Below are 22,982 nucleotides of genomic sequence, written 5' to 3'. Positions count from 1 at the left end.
TCAGAGTAGAGGCACACGTGATGTTGGGCTTAGCGTTTTCTCTAACATAAAAAAAAATTAAGCATGTTTAAATTAGATATATATTTTGAGGCACGTTGTTAATGAAAACGGTAGAAAAAACAAGCATCTTGGCATCACCGTTTATTCTTTAAGTTTAGAACATCTCTTGGATCTAAGCTTTTTAAATGTTTTCTGTATGAAAATGTGAACAAAATTAGGGAGGAAAAACAACCGGCGTGTGTTTGTGTCCTTTGTTAACACCTAATTTAACACTCTTAAAACTAATGTGTCACTCTCAACACATCTGTGTGGTTTTCAGCGCCGCATGTGCCAAAAACAAGCCGGTGAACGTGTTGACTTAACAGGTGCCTCTATCAACACATGATGCCCTGGCAAAGCAGCGGGACGCCTCTCAACCTAAACTGCTAAAGCTGGAGTGTTGAAAGTGTCACATCTAAAGGGAGGGGGGGGAAAAGAACACGAGGTGAGACGACAGAGATGTCCCCCACCCTAAACCCATCCCTCTCATAAAAACCCCAAATCACACAGTGCTTTACAGCTGTACGTCTCCTTGCAAGGCTTCTTACAGCTCTCGGCGTCCTATAGCAACCCCCAGCTTCTCCCTGCTAGGAATTTGACTGTTAGGAATCTAAGTGCCAGGCGTTTAAAACCTGAGGAATGCTATTGTTCTGGTCACAGCTGCACTAGCACTGGCCTGGCTACTGCTGCCACTGTGTGCGTGGGGAGGGAAGAGGGGGTTGGTGGGGGTGATGGAGGAGGAGGAGGAGGAGGAAGAGGGCGGGAGTCGAAGGTGTGAAAAAGGCAACTTTACGTGTTTCCAGTGCTCTGCGGTCTCATGACAAAGCAGCATGTAGTTGACAGTAAGTTGACACATTCCTCCAGCCCGGACGTTTGCAGGCCTCCTCTCTGACTAACTGCCCTACTGCTCTTCTAATCTTCTTACAGCGTAAGATGCTTCACTGTATGTAGGCTATATCTGTAGCTTTAAAAAATATATATATATATCAGATAAATGTGCACAGTACACATGCTTGGAACTGATAAACACACAGTGGTATGAATGCAGCGATGAAGTGAAAGATTAAAACTGATAATAGTATAGTTGGTCTTAGGTAAGCCCATACAGGAAATGTATAGTAGTTGAGGACAGGGCTTTTTAAAGCTTCTTTTAAAAACAAAACACATTGTCTTTTATACAGCTTGGCTCCAAGATGGGTTTTGCTCTCACAAAGCTAATTTCCCACTTTGTGACATCTGACATGTTGATTCTTTATACTGCCGCTGTTTAATTTGGATAAATGCAATAGTAGAGGTCTGGCAGCTCTGAGTAACAGGCATGTGTTGTTTCACTAGTAGAACTGTTCAGTTTCTCTGCTTAACCGTATTTCTTTATGGCTAGTCAAAATTAGCAAGCTAACCAAGCTAGTGCTACCATTAGCTAGCCTTTCCCCAGATCTCCCCGCACCCCCAAAAGCTGGAGGCTTTCAAAAGGTACTCCACAAATCATTAAGGGCCAGGCTTTAGTGTTAAACACAAAGTACCATTGGTACTGACAAAGAAACTGCAGTGACAAGACTGTGTGTAAGAGTTGGGAACTCAGAGATGTTGCATATATATTTCTGGAAGTTCCTGGAAGTACTTCTGGAAGTAATTTACTAACACTGACACGCAGTTTACTGCTAACTGTGCCAATATTTAATGCTAGGAAAACACCATGTCTTATTTTTTATGCTTGATTTGAAAAAGAACTAACTGCATCTTTGTTTAGAAAACAGTAAAACCTTTGTAAATCACTCGTAAAACTAACCACTCCTGTAAGAGTTATTTAGGACACTATTTTAATGCCATTTAATAAATCTGGACACACAAAAAAAGAATGTGCTGTTGCTCTGAGTACCGATACATGTGTATATTCTCAGATTATTTGAGTAGCTTTTAGCCACTCCTCGCGCAGATGGAGTAGCTCACTTTTTATAGAGATATTGGCATACCACATTATAACGTTTGCTACTAAAATTATGTGCTGCCTGAAACAAGTAAAAGCTATTTGAGGGATCTTGGGTTCATTTTCTTTTCACTTCAAATGAGCAGTTGGGTGGGGAGGTGGGGGCTTTCTGCCCACTATATTGAATGCAATTTTTATCATGAACACTATTTTCATGTGACTGATTTTAGGTTGCTAATAAATAAAAATCAGTGCCCGGCAATGTACTCTCAAGCGTGTTTGTGTGCAACTTTTACTATATAAATCTGTCAACAGCAGTGAGGATGCAAAGCTTCTCTCTCGCTCACACTCACTCTCTCCTTCTCTAGTAATTACCATCCAGCTGCTTGCAGGAACAATGCTTGGCTCTCTTCCAGACGGCTGACTTCATACACTCTGTGCCACGCTCAATTTGGAGCGCAGCGGAAGCTGGGCATGACTGGCACCCTCCAAGGCATTGCTGTCTTTTTCTATGGGACTCTGTGTGTGTTTGTGTGCATGAGTGCGTGTACGTGTTTGAGAGTGTGTATTTAGGTGTGTTCCCTAAACTTACCATTTGTCATTTTGCCATCCCGTTTCCCATTGTCCCGCTCTCTCACTCGCGTCTTCACTCTCTCGTTACATCACTAGAAGAAGGGGGGGGGGGGGAGAATGGAGTGTTGTTTTTAAGGGAAATCAGCGTGTATTCTGCCTTGTTTACAGTATTCAATTGGAGATCTGTTTAGGAGCAGACCCAGAAGGAAGATTGCCACGTACAGATGCTCAGATATATTTAATGGGTGATCAGCAGAGTACAGAAGCATGATAAAATCATTCATTCTGTGTGTTTAGCAGAGCAGATGTGGGTGAATTCATAGAAGGGAGATTTATAAAAACACTCTGGCTTGGTGAAAAGCTGCTGAGACTATAAGGTCAGAGTTCACAGTGAATCCTTGTACACCCACAATAGTTCCCAGTGTTTCCTGATGCAAGGCTGTGTTACCAGGCAACGAGTAGTGTTCGGGGGCTAGTAACTTGCTGACTTTTTTTTTTTTCCCCTCTGTGCACTTCAATAAAGTTTAGATTCAGAAAGTTAAAGGTGACTTTGGTTAAAACGACTGCAAACTTTGCCTAAAACTAACGTCACAGCAGATCCACTGCCAGCTGTCTGAATATGAGGAACTCCCTCATTATGCGGGTCAGAGGAAACTATTGTTATCACTCCACTACAACACACACTCACAGACAGACAGCGTGAGGAGGAGGCGGGATGAGGGCACAGCTCAGACAGAAATCGCTCAACACATATCTTTATATGGCTCCCTGCAGTCGCTCTATACAACTGTACACACGCACACACAAGCACACCCGTGCAAACAAAAAGCACGTACATAAACACGTACATAGTGCTCCCCTTTCAGCCCCTGTGTTGGCTGAATAGGGGGCAGTACGAGCGGGCTCTTCCTCGCAGCATAATGAAGAACTGTTTGGGTCCAGTACGCCGAGTTACGCCGATTTCACTGCCCAAAATAAGCCTCAAACATGCGCACACACGAACACGCACACATACTACCAGGCCCAGTCTGGCTCTTACTGTTTGGGACAGAGGGGCATTTAGAGAGGCGAGATAAACAGCAACAGTTGCTAATTGTTGCGTAACAGCTCGACAAGGACAGAGCAACACGAAAACAGAAAGTCTTACAGTTTCATTTTGATTCGGGATTCAAGGCTGTCTCTTGACATGGTGTGTATGACCACGTTTTTAAGGCGATACATTTGCGAATATACATGGAGATTTTCTGCTTTTTTTTCTCATGAAGAAGACAGAAGCCTTTTAATCCAGGCATCGATCATATGGAATTAAAATGTGATTGAGATGTTTAGTTTTACAACAATATTGAGCCACCACCTAAACAGATATCATTGAACAATTAAAATAACAATAATAATAATAAATCAAAACTCTACTAAGACGGGATATGTGATGCACAGACCAAAAAACTAATTAAAAAAATTTCCAAGTGCATAAAAATGTGCTGTGGATAAATGGTAATCTGTGTGTAATCCCCTCTTTAAGTGCTCTCACTAAGTGCTCTCATGCACTCGTATGACTGGACAGGTAGAGCAATGGAAAATGAAAGAGGACAGGCTGGAAAACCGTAAGATTTACTTTGCTGCTAGCTAAACAAAATAGCTTTAGCTTGAATTTAAGCTGTCAATAATTTATAGCTGTTTGCAGCATCTCTTAGTCTTTCATCAGTCACACATTTTGCTGTCTAAACTTGTTATTGCATCATTATTAACACCTGCATCGGTACAGTGACAGAACATTAATGTAAATGACACCACAAAAACAGTAATGTCATTCCCCATTTGCAAGGCATATGACTGAGGCTGGCACAGCGTGGCACAGGGCCAGGCCAAAGCAAACAGAGGTGTGTTTCTGATTTGACTGCTCGCTCACTGCCGTTACAGAGTTAATACAGACGCTCACATAATGCAGTGTGGCTACCGCCAATCAGCGGTGGTATTTTTGGAAAGTGAAATAAAGAATTCTTGGACCCCTCGATATTCCTTCCCACTGTCGCCAAGTGCTTGCTCATTGCGGGTCGTTTGATTGTTGTTGTTATATAGATAAAACTGAATTGAATTTTATCACAAAGATGGTGTAAGTTGTAATTTCCTAAAAAGTCAAAAGTGGAACTTCCTTCAAGGGAGTTACAGGAGCACGCTATAAAAGAAGGTGTGCAGTTGGTTTTAGTTTAATCACGTTTAAATTGGTGAAAATTAGCATTAAAAATTATGACTACCAGTATTTGCAGTGTATTTCTACCATCATAGGCCCCGTCCCTGTAAGATTACTTCTACTAATATACACTGAGTGGACAGTTTGTCACGTATGCAGGTATGTATGCATCTACTGACCTGTGAGCACAAATGCATACGTGTTCAATTCTGGGTATCTGTGTTTGGACGCACGTGCGTCTAAGTGTGTGTGTGTAATGGCAGTGGGCCCCCAGGGCTGGGCCCCCCACAGTTTCCAGCGGGATTGTGGGTAGTTGGGAGAGGGTTTGGATTCTGGCTTTGTCTGTCTCTGTGTGCTGACATCACTGTGCTGATGGCACCAAATCCCTGTTCTACTGCACGCAGCACTTTCTATACAAAACACAAATACAAACACACATTCTCACACATGCAGACACATGGTACAAGTAATGCCAACTTAGCCAAAAAAAAAGAAAAAAATGCGCTCTCTCTTTTTGACACACATTCAGGCATCCATGATGCACAAGGCTCACAGGGATGCAGTTATGCCATCATACTGTGAGCTTTTTAGCAGATATTTGACGCTGTCGTCGACCTGTAGATTTTTATAAAGCAATGACAGCTTGTTTTTGAACTAATGATCACCAAACTGATATTCAGTCACCGGTTAAAGAAAATTTTCAATAATTCCTTAAAGTTTTCCACACTGACTTTTTCAGATCCATCCAAGACAACATTAAAACATGCACGCACAAGTATATTATGATATTCATGGTATTTACATGTTTTCCTACATACTGAGTATTTCACTGTCTCCTTTCAGCTGCAGTATTTCCATCTATGTCAGCCATTAGGCTGCTGTGCCACACACGAGTCTATTTACTTCTAAGCTCAACTATCTGACTGCGTCTTTACATAGCCTGGTTAAATATTAACTGAGAGCCTTTCTCTTCCCTCTAGTGATGTCTTTGGTATGTATGCAGCTCGCAGGAGGGCGGGAGGCGTCGGGTAATGAGGGTGACAGCACTTCCCCCTCAGCCTAGAGGAAATTGGTACTCCATTTTTTTTTTTTAATTTATTGCTAAATTGTTTATTGGTTGGTTTTATTTGTTCCATAAAGAGAAACGAGGTCAGCGTTAACGTGCCAGAAAAAAGTGTTTACCAGGGGAAAAAAAGTTTTCAAGGTGATAAATGAGGATACCAAACAGGATGCCTTAAGATTGAGAGTCTGAAGCTGCTGCAGCATGAGTTCTTCTCAAATGGGAAGAAATGTTACATTTTAATGCATTCAATGTGTTGATATGAACATATTTAAGAAAAAAAAGAGAACTGGAGCTATGATTCCTAACCATCCCATAGTGAAATTTTTTTCCATTTCATTCTTGGATAGGGATACAGTGACTTGCTCAAGGGACACTTCAGGGTAGCAGCTGCCTGCTGACGCAGTTTCACCCTACATCCTCTGTTTGAATAGCAGTCTCTAAAAACCACTCATCCTGCTTGATGCCCTCGTATGGTTTTGTACTTTGCAGGTCATACAAGGGCTTAATATCTACACACAGAAATACCACGAGAAAAAAAAGGACAGCAAACAGGCATGAACATCAAGCACACACACACAACACACACACACACACACACACACACACACACACACAGGAACCCACTGCTCCTAAGGACCCCAGAAAGCGGTTGGGATGGACCCAGCACTCAGAGCCACTCAAAGCCAATCAAAGCTGATGATAGCACAGACGTTTATATCCATCAATCCACTGCCTCACTCTCTCTCTCTCTCTCTCACACACACACACAGACACGCAAACATTTTTGAAAACTGCCTTCTTCAAGTGATCTCCATCCACATATCACTCAGGAGGTAAAGGGTTATCGAGGTAACGGAGAAAATGTGAGCACAATGATGCCGATGGTGCATTTGTACTACAGGAGAAGTGAAAGACTAACTCATAAAAGATTTATCAAACATTCATTTGGCAGGGTGAGCTTTCTGCGGAGACGCTGGCATGCAGGTGAAACACAATGTCCTGAAGTGTTTCGGTGAATCCTGAATATATCAGAGGAAGGCTCTGCGCTCTGTCCTCTGATGAACAGTGGGTGAAATGTATTTGTAAAAGAAACTCAAAGTGAGTAGATAGGTTGAAACCTGGGTTGCCGTTCTCTACATGTGATGCACGGGGAATCTGATTAGCACTGAAGTCTTAGTTTTACTGAGTTTTACTGTGCTGCTGTTCATATGGCACTGTGGAAAAGAAAAAGTGAAGAGGACTCAAACTATCAAGGCAACATGATTCAGTTCCTTTTAGTGTTGTTGACTTTACTTCGATTTTAGACAACACTTCTGGCAACCTGAATGTCCTCGCTCACCTAATTACTCTCTTGAGGTTAATAATAAAATTCTTGCTCAGTGGCATGTATTTCTATGTTCCCTCAGCCTGGGTTTGTGTTTCCTTCAGGAAAACTGGTGATCTTTAATTTGTTGGGTAAATGTGATAAGCACTACACCGACACACTGCTACAAGACACTCTTCTTTTATAAATAAATGATATTATGTCTCATTGCACACATTGCATGGTTCTGAACAGATAAACTTCTTCCTGCCTGGTGTTGATTACAGTAACATATGTGTGTTATATGATATAGCTGCAGTCTACAGATTGCAGTTACAACTGAGCTTTAGCTGCTTTATGACATATTTTCCAATAAAATTAAAAATCGCTGCATTTCTGCAAACAACTAGTCTTTGAAGTAAGCTGATGAGATTTTTGGTTGCTGCTGTCACATCTTTAATCTTTAAAGATAATCAAATGATAGCTGTCGTTTTCTTTGTTCTTTATGAGCATAAAACTTACATACAGATGATTAATATACTGGCAGGTTTGTTTTGTTGAATGTCCACATATGTTTACTTTATTCTTTTAAACGTTTTAAGTCAACTTCTCTATCTATATCTATATTTCTATCTTTGACAGACTCACTTGATTTGACTCATATAATGCTGCACTTTACATTTCTCACTCACAAAGAAGCAGTTTACTCTGGGTTTATTTAAACTGGTGGAAAAACAGTCTTATTAATGAACTAAATCTTATTAATCGCACTCATTTCAAATAACCTTGAATGATGAATTGGCTGTTTTATTTCATGCAAAAAAGTTTAATTTTTAGTTGTCCCTTTCCAAAAATTGTTTAGTCTCATGATTCAAGGTTTTCTACATGAGGGTTAAAAAAGTCTAGTTCATTCTTTTATATTTTGTAAAATCTGATAAACAAAATCGTAGTTTTTTTTATGGTTTTGGAAAAAAAAAGAATCCTATTAAATTATCTACTTTACACCTAAAAAACATGTCATAATTTTAAAGCTGACAGTTTTTGAAGATTTTACAGGTTAAGGAGTTTAAAATGTCCCAAATTTGAATATGATCAAATATTAGTTGGTAAAAATTTACTGAAGGCACTTTTCCTTCATAGATATTAGTTAGTTATCTATCTATCTGTTAGTCTGTCGGATTTTTCAAAAATGCACATATAGAGAATTCACTTTCAAGTTAACCTGTTTTTCTTCAAAATCTTTCAGAAAAGCTGTATTAATCACATCAGAATGATTAAAGGGTAACATTTTGTTTCAATAAAAAAAGGATGGATGGATGTGAGAAACAGATAATCTAACAAACAGCAGACACTCATGCAGTGCGCACATCTGCCTTCATCTGCCTTAAACCAAATTTCACAACATGTGAAAACCTTCTAATAAACTTTTAATGACCACTCCGAGCACACAGCCCGTCCTTTGAGTGCTGCTTCTCTTTCTCTCACCCACGCACACACACAGAAGGTCCTGTCAGGGCTAACTAAGCGCAGTGGCGGGCAGGGCAGCATTTGGATTGGCTGGACAGGGGTTACCGGGGGTTACGGTGGATTTGGTGGACCACCTGCTGAGCCTCAGCCGCCAACTGACTAAAAACATTTACATCAGAAACCACCCAGGATAGGGAAAGAGAAAGAGAGGGGAAAGAAAAAAAAGAAAGTAAAACTAAGAGACGGAGGAAGTTGAGACAAGAAAGAAGCACTATTCACGGAAACTTTACTCGTCATCTGCTCAGTTAACCTGACTCATCTCTTGTTTTTACAGATGACTGTTGTACCAAAAGAGAATAAATCAGTTTATCGCGCACAGCGCAGGTTCCAGTAGCGGTTATTCAACTAATACCGATTCAGCTTTACAACCTGTTCACTCGCTTGTGTTTTACAATAGTTTATGATGAGGAGTCTGAACCTGCAGCGGCAGTGTGGAAGCAGTCGAGGGCTTCTGCGCCTGCTCCGAGTGCAAGCATTTGTCTGAGACTGATAGGCTGAAACTCCTGCCCAATAGCCAGATTGTTTAAGGTGTGAGTGTACACACTGCCGGAGCTGTTAGTGTGCACAGGGAGACTTTGGCTTACAGTCAACGGGACAACAAAGTTTCATTGACAACAGCACAAGGCTTTGGTGACCGTTGAGCCTCGCTGGGCCAGAATTAATGATTTTGTTTTTTGGGGATGGTGTCTGTATGCTGCTAGTACTGTACCAGCTCCTCTGATACGTGGACGGGGAAGACATGGGCTTTAACAGCTTTAGATGCACTTTTATTTTTCCTGTCAGTACAATGGTGGTACTTTTCAACAAGTTAGGACATCAAAATCCGCTGTCGGGTAAAATTTCCTTCATAAAAAAGAGAAGGATAAGAGATGAAAGCAGACACTTTCTTTATGTTTACTCCCTTCGATTTCTTCCACTTTTCAGACGTAAAAGCTTTGAAACACCCATTAGCATAAATCAGCACCCATCGAGGTGTGGGTTTGCTGATCATCATACTAAAGGACTGAAAGTGATTGAAGTCAGTGAGCTGCAGAAAATCCCAGTACAACAATGTCCGATATCACTCATAATCAGCTTAATTTCGATCCGAGAAATCTCTAAAAGTTCTGACACCACAACTGTTTTAGTAGCAGAGCTTTGCAGTGGCCCTTGCCCCTCCAAATACATCAATTCCCCCTCCGGATCCCCTCATGTATAAGGGCCCAGGCCCAAACGGGGGTCCCCTCAACACCCCTACTCTGTCTTTGGCTCTGTGTGTGTCGGTGTGTGTGTGGTTGGGGAGGGGGGTTTAGTCTGACCCGCAAACTGACCTCCTCAAACTTCAAACTGAATACTTCTGGCAGTTACCACGACGACAGAGCTCTCCAAGCCTTATCCTACTTACCGAGACGAGACGAGGAGCGAGGAAGAGGTGGGAGGAAGGAGAGCAGGAGCGAGGGAGGTAAAGAAAGAGAAGAGCGACAGAGAGAGAGAGAGAGAGAGGTGTGGACAGAGAGAAAGATACTGGTAGAGAGGGGGTGTGGGGGGAGGCAGAGAGGGAGGGAGGGCAGCCAGGCAGAAAGCGAGAGTTGCTGCTGTTGCATCTCTGTGTTTTTCATGAGTAGACAGTTTACTGGGAGATTATTCACAGTCTGGTATTTAGCCTTATTAGGCCACTGCTCCCAATGCAGACTTCCCTCCCATCATCCACTGCCACATTGGAGCTTTTTTTATATATTTATTTGCTTGTTTCACATTTCCTTCACCTTTGTGTACATTCAACTTTTAGTAAATGCACATTTTGCACTTTTTTCCCTTCTTTAAATGGAAGAAATAATTTGCGGTGGGTTGTGCAGGGATCTGGAAGGAAAAGTCCTGTTGGTTTCCATTGGACGGCGTTAGGCAGTTGAAGCGCTCCCAAAGCTTCGGGGAGAAAAAAAAGACTGATTGAATTGTCAGAACAAAAGATGAGCAGGTTTGTCAAAGGCACAAATTTGTGTAAACAAAACCTGGAAGAGTAACTTTCATGAAGCATTGCGCTGAGATAAATCCAATCACAGAGCCTGATAGGCTACAGCAAAAGGTTTTTTGGATCACATTTGTTAAATGATTGCTTAATTAGAGGCAGTAACCTTTGTAATCAAGGTTAAAACACCTAATACAGTTGGGGAGAGGTTTTGGTTTTAAAACAAATGTATCAGGATAAAAAGTGGGCAGGTTTCTCTCTACCGGTCGACAATTTGACACTTTCCTAGTCCAGTCCACAGTTACAGTTACAGCTGTTCCAACGTCTATCCCAGCTAACGGGGAAAAGCGACCAAAAACAAAAGCTCTTTCCTCTTCTTCTTCGAGCCCATATAAAGCGAGGCTTGTGACTAATTTCAGTGCAGATAATGCACTTAATCTATAGCCACTACATCGTGTAATCAACATTTCTTTTAATTTACTACCCATCCACGCAACAACCATGACCTCCTTCATCTGAGGATTGTGACTGTAAATGGACTGGCACTTACATGCTGCCTTTCTACTCAGTTGAGTGCTCAAGGTGCTTTCTTCTGCAGGTCTCATTCACTCGTGCGATCACCCAATCGCTCACACATTCACACAGTTGCATCAGGAACAACTCAGGTTTCCCGAAGACACTTTGGTACACGGGCTGAAGGAGATTATGAGGAGTCAGGCATCGATCCACCGACCTTGCCATTCGTAGAAAACCCGCTCTCCCACCTGAGCCACACTGTTTGTTTTTTTAAAGGAAAGCGTCTATGCCAGTTTTTGTTGATGATCCAGAAGTTAGAAATAAGCAAGTACATTAAAAATAATAATGATAATAATAATGCAGTATGTTAAATTTTCCACAGCTCTAATTTGTGCCTCTGAATGGCTTCTTCTCCATAGCAACCACATCCAAGGCTAATAGATATTGTAGTATTTCAAGCAATCGGGCATACCAAAGTAAATGGAAGAAAGTTGAAATAGTAGCCTTTATATGAATCCATAATACTTTTAACTATTCGAGAGTCTTCCACGCTTCTTTGTTTGGGAGCACTGAAGATTGGACTGGTGAAAAATATGTATGGATTAGCACCTCCTTCTGCTTTTTTACCGTTATTGGATAATTTGCCGTTACTTTGCAATTTCTTATACGCGCATTGATCGGCACGTTTGAACTTTTTCGGGCTACGCTTCTTCACACGCTGTAACCATCTTAGTAGGCAACAATTTATTGCTAATGGCTTCCTTAAAGTGACCTCCCTCCTACTGTTTAAATATCTTATAAGCTCATTAAGAAGTACAGCCAGAGGGATGTTCCTGCCCATGGAGTCTCACACAAAAGTCCTGGTAACTGGACTGTGTCTGATTTGGACAGTAATAGTGAAAGAATGACAGACAGAGGTAAAGCAATGAGGTCTGTCACGATTTTATGTGTGTGCAACTGTAAATGCTTGACGGCATGCGTATGCCTTGAGAAGAGCAATTCAAGAGAGATCAAAATCAATAGTCTGGGTGTTTGTGTCCCCGGGCTTGCTGTCACTCACGCGCCCTAATATTAAGGCGATTGATCCATCTTTGCCTTAATCTGTGCTCAACAGCTTCACCTGGCTCTTTCCCAGGGCTACATAGTCTACAGAGAGACTCAAAACTCTCAGTCATGGGACAGTCGGCCCTGGTCCTCCATCTTGCTGTCTGGTTTCTTCTCTCTTTGTTTGCAACCGTAGTTTTATCTTGCCCTGTCCACACCTTTCATAGCCATTCATGTCTCTTCTTGTATTCCCCTGATTTATTTTGCATCTTCTTATCCTATCACATTAAAGCCTGACCTGTCTTGTCTTTCCTCATCCTGCCAAGTCCATCCCAGTCTTGTCCCATCCTTTCCCTTGCCGTCTTAAATTCCAGCTATCCTCCTCCCTTCCTGTCATGCCTCTCATGCGTACAGTGATTGTGGAATCCTAAAATTCCTTTTGGTAGGAAACTGAGATTTTGACAGCAAGATAGCAGTAAGATAGCTTTTTGGTATTAACTGCAAAACAAACACAAACAGTTACTAAAACTTCTTTAAATCACTTTTTTATCACTACATTGCAATGCCACCGTGCCATCATGACTTAATCTGCACTTGTTTAGAAGTCACTGTAGTGATGATCTGAACATCGAAAATGAACAGCATAATCTTTTAAGTGCGTCCTGTGGGACACAGTGGGATAGAGGATGATGTTCGCATTAAAGCGGCGGCTGTGAACATAAACCGCAGGCTGTCCGGGCTAACAGTCCGAAAAGCTCCCTCGGGGAAGCGCTGTACGTTTGAGCTCCGTCAGTCTGTAAATCGGTAAATGATCCCGGCTGTCATTTAATCAATATGAACAGGGAGCAGCTGTCACACATCATCGACTCCCCTGGGGGCCGTTGTTGAGACGCAGCATTAAAAGAAAACGCGTGTGAATGCAGTGTGTGTGTGTGTCGGATCCATTTTTCACAGGTATTTATTGTGACAAGCAGTGTAGCTGCAGAGCATCCTCTGGTTTCTCAGGGTTGTATGGTCAGTGCAAAGAGGGTACTGGCTGTTTTGATTAATTTCGCCCTGAAGGAACAAATTTAGTCATTTGTTGATGGAAATCGACTGCCAGTCCTTTTGAAAATTAATTGTTAGTTCATCTTCTCAGGTTTTGTTTTATATCCCTATAAAGACAATATCTGGAGACGTTACTGGATTCAAAATATTGTAAATGTCTTGTGGTTGCCCTTCATTTTTTTTCTTCACATTTTAAAGACTGAACAAGATTTACAGTGTAAACAGTCTCTTTGACTTGTAGTGATTTTTTTGTGCCACGAGTTTAACAAAAATATGATTTCGAGCATTGTCTTCTTGCAGGGACTCTGAGAGACGACAAAGCTGGTAACAGGAAAGATTTCTGGATGTTATCTTTTTTTGGGGGGTGGGGGTGGGGGGGGCTCTCTCTTTCTCTCTCCTTTCCTTTCGCCGCCTCTCCTTTCCTCTTTCCTACTTTCCTTTTCTCTCCTCTTGCCTCCTCTCCTCTTCTAACGTGAGACAGTGAAATCTCATCCAGCCACTCTGCCTGCCCTTACAGCCAGCAGGGAGGGACATGTCATTTCACTTGTGTGCATGTGTGTGTGTGTGTGTGTGTCCCTTTACTGTGCAACACACAATGACGAGAGCACAGGGAGGAGGCAGGTTGTGTGTGTGTGTGTGTGTGTGTTGGGGGGGTGACAGGGCTCTGATCTCTCAGATAGGGAGATAGCCACCTGATTTAAATGGCTCGCTTGTTCCCGGCAGTCACTTGATCGGCGTGTGAACTGACTCCTCACTTATTTACAATCAAATGCTGCAGCACTGACCTGCCCAACCCAACCCAGGCCAGACATCTCTCTCTCCCTCTCTCTCTCTTTGCCCTATATTTGCCATGTCCCTCTCCCTCCCTCCCTCCCTCATGCACGCACACCCACACACATACAGGTGTACTTATAAACCTGTGATGGAAACTTCCAGCAATGAGCTGCACTGTAATGATCATGCAATCTTTTGAAATATGAGCTCGAGTAAAGGGGGTGGGTTGAGATTATTTTTTCATATTAATACATTTATCATACTTGTAAGATCACATATTAGTGATTAAGCCACTCAATCAAAGAGTTAATGCTTCAGTGTCCAAGAAGATTTTTTTGTTTTGATTTATTTTTTTCTAGAAAATATACGCCGGCACACACTGAGTGATGACTGTATAAATGTCATGTAATGTAATAAATGAACAACTGTAGTTAAAAAAATGCAGGTATTGCAGTCTAACAGTGCACAATGAACACTTTAAAGCTCAAATATATCTGCGTGCACAGTTACATTAAGGGACACATTTTCTTCAGCTACAGAACTATGGTTCCCTAGAGAGAAACGCTTTTCCTGATTGGATAAAAAGAAGAATAAGAGCATATAGTATGTTACACTAAAGCCTGGTTTCTAAGTCTATATCTTTATGGATGAAATAAGAATTGAGGCAAACATAATCAAAGGCAAGGTGACATCTTTTGACTTAGCAACAAATTTTCAGAAATAATCAGACTTTTCATATCATCATTTATTAGTAGAACTGATTTCTATATTTTTATAATTATTACAGTAATCTTACTTTCTTCCTGTTTAGTGTGTGTGCTCCAAGAAGCAGCAAGACTCTAATCTAATCCAGTCCAATCTGAGCTAATCTGCACCCACTTGAGAGATAAAACAAAAGATTTTGCTGCATATCTACTACAGATCTGCAGACGGCATTTCAGACCTTGCTGAGTGACTTTTAAAGGTAGAAGAATGAAAACAGCAAATTAAAACACCATCTGAAACATTTAACGTGTAGAAAATAATAACCCCGCCCCCCATTACAACCCCCAGTCTCAAATTCTTGTGAGTCTGGGAGAAACAACTTCAGTCTACTGCATCTGCTTGCCCATCCGTCCATCCGTCCGTCTGTCTGTAACTGTCCTGTCTGATTATCTCTCCCAGTTGGCCCCGAGGGGACACCCACACTGAAAGAGGCCACTCTTCCATTCAACAACAGCTTCTGTCAGAGAGACGAAGAGAGGGAGACCTCAGAGTCACCAGCTCCAGAATAGCCTGATAGTGACTGATGCAATCAATCGAAATCTACACTACAGTCCACACCATCGTCCAGCGAGCCAGATTTTACGCATAATAAAAGGAAATTGCTCTCGCTCGGAGCTGAGCAAATGCAGAAATTTTAAAAAGGGAAGGCTCCATGCCATGCCATGTTCAACTTCCTTTAAGACTGTATGTTTTCAATTCTTGAAAAAAAGGGGGAGAAAACACTAGTAGGATTTTGTTTTGGACCAAATAAAGAGTCATAAATTCCCTGAACTCTGAACTGTCTGACAAATTTCAGTCAGTTTGAACCAGCACATTTGTAGCTTCTCTAGTTTGGTGAAGACTACGCCTCTGATGCAAAATGCTTAAACTCGCTAAGGATGCAGAATTCAATGTAAGTAAAGAAGGTGAGGGCTATGAGTCAGATAAATAATTCAATACTGGAAGAGTTATGGCATTTCTACGTGGCAGAAAGTGTTCTGCGTGTCGACACGAGTTATCATAACCGCACAGTATCTCGGCAAATCAAAATGTGCCTGCTGCTGCTGAGGCCCAAACCATAAAAACATTTGGCAAATGACACACGGAGGATGTTTTCAGCCTTTATCTGATAGTTAGAGACCAGAGAAAATAAGGGGAAAGTGAGGGAAGACAGAAGCCCTATGTGTATGTATACGCTGCGCTTGTAGGAGAGCAAAGTGTTGTGCTGATATCTCAGCAGGCTTTCAGGAACTGCACCATTTCTGTGACATGTTGTAATATAAGTCATGAAGACCTTTTCTTCCTAGTATTCCTTAAAAACGAAAACCAGTGTTGACTGATGACATGTGTCACAATCTCCACAACAATGACAGCAGAATCCCTCTGAAATTACACTGCTTTAATTAAATATTAGTAGCACTGGGTGGTAAAAGTTGTGTATTTTGTTTAAAGTGTATAAAAATGTTGTTAAAACTGTAGATACACTAATAAAAGGTCGCCCAGTTTAGAAACATCCATTCAAACACTATAAACAGACATGATCAAGCCTGTTTCACTTGTTTGGGTTTGGAAAAAGTAATCACATTTCTCGTGTTTTTTCTGTCTGTACTGTTTGGACAGTGTCCAGGTTTGATGCATGATTCTTCTTGGGTTTGAAAAGACTGAAGCCCGCTTTAACATTTATCATTTAAGAATTTTTTATAATCCATAAATAAGCAAAAAAGAAATAGGTAAAAAGCTCAGTCTGAGAAAAACACAAAGGCTAGATTTTTTTTTCTTTTTTTAAGACTGTGCGTCTATGCTTTTATTTTGAAAAGCAACCTTTTTTAAGGCCAGATGAGCTAACTGCGTTGGACCAGTCTGCAAAATATCAGACTGTTTTTAATATATATTTTTATATCTGTTCTAGAACTATCTTCATGATTGGTGTATGCTCTTTAGTATCATTTGGTCGGCCTTCCTGCTGTACTAAAACACTAAAACTACACCTTTTCTCCCATTTAGCCCCACTTTTTTTTCTCAGCATGCATTTCTAGATGTGTCATATTCTAAAATAGGACAGCACCCGCCGCCCCCCTCCCGATTTAATGTGCGAGTGTAGTTGTTGGTCAACAGTTGGGTCGGGGGGCCAGGCAGAGGGACGGGGGGCCAGGGAACAATGGACTGTGCTGTTGTGCTGGACTTGGTGGAGAGAGAGGGAGAGAGTTGGGCTGATGACAGAGTGAAAGAGGTTAGTGTCTATGCTGGGAAATGAGACCAGAGGAGGGAGGGTGGTGGTGGTGGGGGTTCCTGTGTCTGTTGGCTTGTTAATGATGATTCAGTCCCATCAGCTCAACAGCCTTCTCTATCAAAGAGTCTCCGAATGCCTGCAAACCACCTCCAGCTATGGTGCCCGGACAGAAACAGACTCCTGACAGTAAACCTGTCAGCTACTCTCATTCTGACATGAAACAATATGTCGCTGCCACACTCATCGTTGGCTTCATGCGCGCAAATCTGGTGCAGAAATTCAAATCAATCAGAATTTGTCTGCCGTGTGTTTCCTGTGCAATCGGTATTTTATTGTTTGACTTTTAACAGTTTGGAAAATGAAGAGTACCGAAAAAAAAGAAAAAAGAAAGAAATCCTTTAAAAACATCGGTTCTTTCCATATGGAACAATTAATAAAGGGCTTGAGAGCTTCTGTGATGCTCTCGGCTGTGTAGATAACGAACACTAAATGTATCCAAAGACTGACTCTGGGAGCAGAGAAATCGAGACCTCGGTTTCAAATTCGCCCTGATTCGAAAAGTGACGCTGTCGCAAATCAAATGTGCGACACATGTGGATCGAAACTTTCACCGGGGGGTGGTGGTGGAGGTCGGTCGGGTGGGTGGGTGTGGTGGGTTATAATGAAAGAAAAAGCCAGTCACTGCAGCACAGATCGGCCCTTTCTGTGTCTCAGCAGAACACCCACCCGTCCACTTTCCCTCTCCTCCCCCCCTCCCCTCCGGGTCTCCTTGAGTTGCCTGAGCCGGCCTTGGGGTGGCAGTCAGCCTGGAAACCCGCTCACGTTGTTCCAGACAAACGACATGCTGTGGGAGTCGGGAAATTGTCGCTCTGTTTTATAAAGTGTACAGAAAAAAAATGCGGATTATTTTAATTTATTTTTTTTAATTGAGATTATTGACTGAGTTACTGCCCTTTTGCCTTTGAATCACTTCCTGCGATGTCCACTCTTTATTTCTAATCGGAAATTGGGTGGACTTTCTCGACAAACTAGTATATGTAGAGTTTAGTGCACGCTCACCCCGCCCTCGCCGGTCTCCTAATTTCCGGACAACAAAGGACCGACTTTCACTTGTAACTGCAGGAACGGACCCCACACCGGTCACCTGTTGCTCTAAAGAGACGAAAAAGCATAAATATGGGGGACACTGGTTTGATTCAGATACCTTTGCGCACCACCAGCAGCACTAGCAGTGCGTAATCTCTGGCTTTCCTCTGATCGCTCTGATTTTTTTCGTTTCTTTTCTTTCTTTTTTTTTTTTTTTTAGCGATCATATAGCTCTTGAGTGAAACTCCTGAATTGGAGCTGCATTGTCCTCTCCCCAACAGCAGCCAGCAGGCTCAGCAGCCAGCACAGCCAGCCAAGCGTTTGACGTTATTAAATAATAAAGAGATGCTGATCTGGTAGCATTGTTGTGAAGGGAAAAGGCCAATTAGCATGCCGTTATACTGTCATTATGGCTGTATTAACTCGAATTAGTTATAAGACAATGTGCATATCGACACTTGCATTTTGTATGTGTGTGTGTGTATGTTTTTTGTTTGTTTGTTTGTTTGTTTTTTAGATTTTTTTAATGAGTGTGTGACAGAAATGAAGACTGAAAGAAGAGCTACATTAAACCGGCATGCAAGGAAACAAAGATTAAAATAATTAAAGTTATCCTTAATTATTTAATTCGATTCGATTATATATATGTGTGTGTGTGTGTGTGTGTGTGTGTGTGTGTGTGGAGTTTAGAAACTCTTTTTGAAAAATATTCTAAGTGGCCCGTGAAGAGTAAAGATTTGTTTCCTCTAATGAGCTCTCTAATTTATCGACTCTACTCGTTTTTGTGGCAAAGCTCGGGTCCGTTTTAGCGCATCAAGAAAGGTTTCCTACCAGGCTACAGCAGCCTGCGCCGGGCCTTATGTTGTTTTAGCCAGAGGGGAAAAAAATATTCACATCCCGCTGTATCCATCCCTCTCCCAACCTTCTTTCTCCTGGCTTGAGTTTTTATACAAGAAGAATAATGAGGCGTATATGATCAGTTCCATGATCAGCTTTAATCAGTAAAATTCATTCGATCTGCAGCCCTTACATCCTGTTCCACTGAGGTTCAGGAAGCCCGAGAGGCCTTCAAGCGAGGCCTGCAGCGCTAATTTCTAAAAGGCCTTAAAAAAGTAACAAAGTAAGTAGAGCGGAGGAGTACGTCACGTTTTATGCAACCACGTGGGTGTGAAACACGAGTTTTACAAGTGTCATTCGGGAACACGGAACGCAGATTTCGTAATGACATGCAGTTAGTGATGGATACTTAAAAAGAGTTTAGGCACAATAGAAAGTAAAGCAAAAAAACCAAAAAAAACAACAACAACAACAATCAAGCAACTTTAATGTTACTGCAAACGGGAGTGAATTCTAAAGTTTTGTACGTGCGCGTTCACGACCGATGGAAGACACGAAAAAAAAAAACACGGACACCTGAGGAACCGCTCGGTGAAACAGAGACACTGGTGTTTTGGTTGTGGGGATTTTTGCTTTGCTTTTTCTTAAAGAGTCGTGATCCCCCTTCAAACTGTGCGTGTCCTTAATGACGGCGCTCTATAAAGCTGTCAGCATCAATGAGCGGAGATGATAAACGGGAGCTGGAGCTACGAGAGTGACGGGGGTGGGGGAGGAGGGGGAGAGGTGGTGGGAGAAGGAGTGAAGGAGAAGGGGTGGTGGGTGGGGCTGTCGCAGAGGCCTCGAGCCTCTGAGAATGCAGGCCGAGAGCAGCGCGAGGCTGATGGCATGCTGGTCTGTGTCAGTGTGTGGTCCTATTCAATGCAGTAGCGAGAGAGAGAGAGAGAGAGAGAGAGAGAGAACCCCTGCACCTGCGCTGGATCAGCAGGCTACTGGCTGCCATTCAGTCCCTCTGCGCTCCACACACACACACACACACACACACACACGGGCAGCTGAAACACACGACAGCTCTCTGCTCTGACAGTTTTGCTATTCAACCCTTCTCTGCGCTGTGATGAAGGCAGAGATGTCTGGCAGCCTTAAAAAAAAAAAAAAGACTTGAGGGATGCAGAATAACGACACGACACGAGAGGAACGACCTAAACAGGGCGTTTGGGATTATTTATAGAAGCGGTCCAATTTTTTTTCACGTACCCCGGACCCGGTCCGAGAACAAGGGGATGGCCGGGTTCCCCCTTATTTAGGGAACCGTGATCGTCATCACACTCTAAGTTTGCTGCTTACTTTGCAGACCGCTCTGGCCGGGCGACATTTAAACATGGCGTCAGTTACACAGACAGACAGAATGATAAAAATACACACAGATCCATGGCTGTTTATTTGTTTCGTCTCATCACAACTCATTTATTACTAAACATGTTTCCCTTTTAGTCTTGTGTCTGCCTTTTGTTAAAATAATAACAATAATTATTATTATTATTAATTATAAAATAATAATAACAGTTTGGTTTCAAAGCCAGCGAGTGTACACTTGGTAGTGTTTTTATGTTGTAAAAAACATGCAAGAAAAAAATCATACAGCGATTTTATGAAAAAGTCGGTATTGAGACGCTTCATGTCCCGGTGACGTCAGCCCCCCCAACCCCCCTTATCATCTGCGTGGTGGTGAAAAGGGAAAGTGGCTCTCGTGGGATTACAGGCCACTAAGCTCGTTGTGTTTGCGTGTGTGTGCACGCGCGTTTGGTAGGTGGGTCATTTGACCTAATTAAATAATAAATAATAATATAATCTGAACAACAAACACGGGATTTGGATTTTGTCCAGCATAAATGACACGTCTGACTCGAGCCATCGTTTCTTCATTTATTTACATTGAAATTCCAGCAGGCCTCGCTGAGCCAGTTTAATCTGAGCTCACTTCACAGCGTTTACACACGCCGGTTTCAAACTGCTCGGCTCCACTTTGATGTCCTGTTAGAAGCTGCGCTGCTTTTAGTTTTTATTTTTTACAGTCATTAATGTATATATTTTTAATTGCATTTAATAGAAACACCTTTGTAACGAAAAACGTCGCGATATGGGCACAGACGCACACCAGGTTATCACAGATAACATCTGAGAGCTTATTTCTTTTCTTTTCTTTCTTTTTTTTTTAACCCGAGGCATAAAAAAAAAAAAAGGAGGCGCGCGCTTACCACCTGTTGCAGGCCAAATATCCTCGAGCTGGGGCAGCCAGACTCTGCACGCGAGGAACAGAAGGATGGGTGGGTGGATGGATGGATGGATGGATGAACGGTCGGATGGGGGAGTAGATGGGTGAAGGAAAGGATGAAGGGGAACACCTCAACCGGGCCTCCCAGCTTCAACCTACACGGGCCAAACAAAACACACCTGACTGCGTAAAGTGCAGCAAACATACATCTGAACACTTTTACTGAGACTCGTTCAAAGCGTCCCCGTGGACTAATAACACCACATGTGGGGTGTAACTTTTTAGGCAGGCCACTTGATTCCCGCTATCAGCTGTGCTGTTTGAACAGGAACGCCGGGCTCGGAGCTCAGAGCCTCTCAGACCAGCTCAGATTTTGGAAAGCACGCGGGGTTAAATGCGGGGCTAATATTTTTCTACCGAGATAGTGCGATATCAGTGTTTTCCGAGTGAACATTCACAGTGTCCTAGTTTGTGACTGCCTCGCTCACACAGAGAGCAAACCATTTACAGAAGGGTTACAAACAAAAAAAGTGGCTGGGTAGGTGGGGCAGTAATAGAAAATAGGAGCATTAATATAATAATATAATAAAAGCTGCACACGGCCTCGGGTCAAGCATCCTGTGTCCATATGGAAGTCTTTACCAGTCAGCCACAGGTCTTATGACACGCCACGGAAAATATAAGTTGCTCATCGAGCATGTTTGGTGTTATTTGCCTTCATAAAGTTTTCTCCCCTCCATCACATCAAAGGTGCCACGCTCAGCCGGGAAAAAAAACGATCATTTTGCGGGGCCCTGTGGGCCTGCAGGGGCCCACGGCGCTCCTGGTAACATAACGGGAGATTTTTACGCGTCTGCTTTTTTTTTTTTTTTTTTTTTTAAAAAGCAGGAATAAATATATAAATAAAACAAATTGTTTATCACCAGCGCTCTCGGCTATTACAACCGACTCAACTGTTCACGTCAATAATTAATGGGACTCCCAACGATCCCCTGACCTGCCCAAGGTCCGATTAGGAGGAAGCGACAGAGGGAGGGAGGGAGATGGAGAAGTGGACGGATGAATACCGAGGGGCCTCTTCATCTGCCGCTCCCCCGGGACACAGCCTGCAAGACACAACAGCCCAATGCGCGAGCACACGCGCGCGCGCGCGCGCGCACACACACACACACACACACACACTCCCCCCACAGATTTAAAACCGTTAGTTAAATTCAGGGCGAGCTGTTAGCTCATCATAAGGATTATTATTATTATTATTATTATTATGATTGGGGGGAATCCGCCTGGTTGGCAGAAAGATGCATGGGTGGATTATTTTGGAGTCGGTTCTGTATGCGTTTGTTCTTTTGTTTTTTGTTTTTGTTTATTAAGGCGGAGGGTGGATGAGGGTGGATAAGGGTGGATGGTGGTGGTGGTGTGCAGCGAGTCACCGGAGAGCTTGAACCATGAGAAGCGGGGTTAACGGGAAACAGCAGGGCCCGTTTGATTAAACATTAAATTAAAATGGCCACACTCGAGTATCGGCGTGGAGCTATTACACGGCCGAGGAAAAAGCATCCCGGCCAGGCTCCCTTCAAGAGGGCTCCACCTTCAATTTCCAACTAATTGGCCATTTCAGCCTGATAAGCCAGCTCCGTGTTTTGAAAGGAGTGAGAGGAACACAGCTTCCAAAACTAACAGATATTATTGCTGTTATTATTATTATCATTAGTATTATCATTATTATTGGATAAACTCAATGAACGAGAGGAAATAAAGCCTGAACTCAAAGATTTAAGCTGCTGAAAATACTCCTTAACAAACACAAAAAACACTGCAACACGGTGTCAGCAGACAATAAAAATCCACGGATGACACACAT

The 22,982-nt window shown here is 42.5% G+C and overlaps 2 long non-coding RNA genes across 9 annotated transcripts in view; one reads left to right on the top strand and one right to left on the bottom strand.

Moving 5' to 3' along the window:
• Positions 1–22,982, bottom strand: part of LOC102077325 (uncharacterized) — a 176,126-nt gene that overhangs the window by 16,402 nt on the left and 136,742 nt on the right. For 4 of the 8 annotated variants that reach the window (XR_003214583.1, XR_003214584.1, XR_003214585.1 and 1 more), the window contains one exon: positions 2,559–2,631. The exons of 2 other annotated variants lie outside the window; for them this stretch is intronic. This is a non-coding gene — a long non-coding RNA (uncharacterized LOC102077325). Of the gene's footprint in view, positions 1–2,558; positions 2,632–21,101; positions 21,274–22,982 lie in introns of all 8 variants that reach the window. 2 more of the 8 variants (XR_003214581.1, XR_003214582.1) reach the window with 2 other exon arrangements.
• Positions 9,926–15,355, top strand: LOC102077267 (uncharacterized). The gene is made up of 2 exons (XR_267518.2): positions 9,926–10,064; positions 15,114–15,355. It is a non-coding gene; the product is annotated as an uncharacterized LOC102077267 (long non-coding RNA).

Source organism: Oreochromis niloticus, linkage group LG17 (assembly GCF_001858045.2).
Source record: "Oreochromis niloticus isolate F11D_XX linkage group LG17, O_niloticus_UMD_NMBU, whole genome shotgun sequence".
Lineage (NCBI taxonomy): Eukaryota > Metazoa > Chordata > Actinopteri > Cichliformes > Cichlidae > Oreochromis > Oreochromis niloticus.
This window is presented reverse-complemented; position numbering and strand designations above follow the sequence as displayed.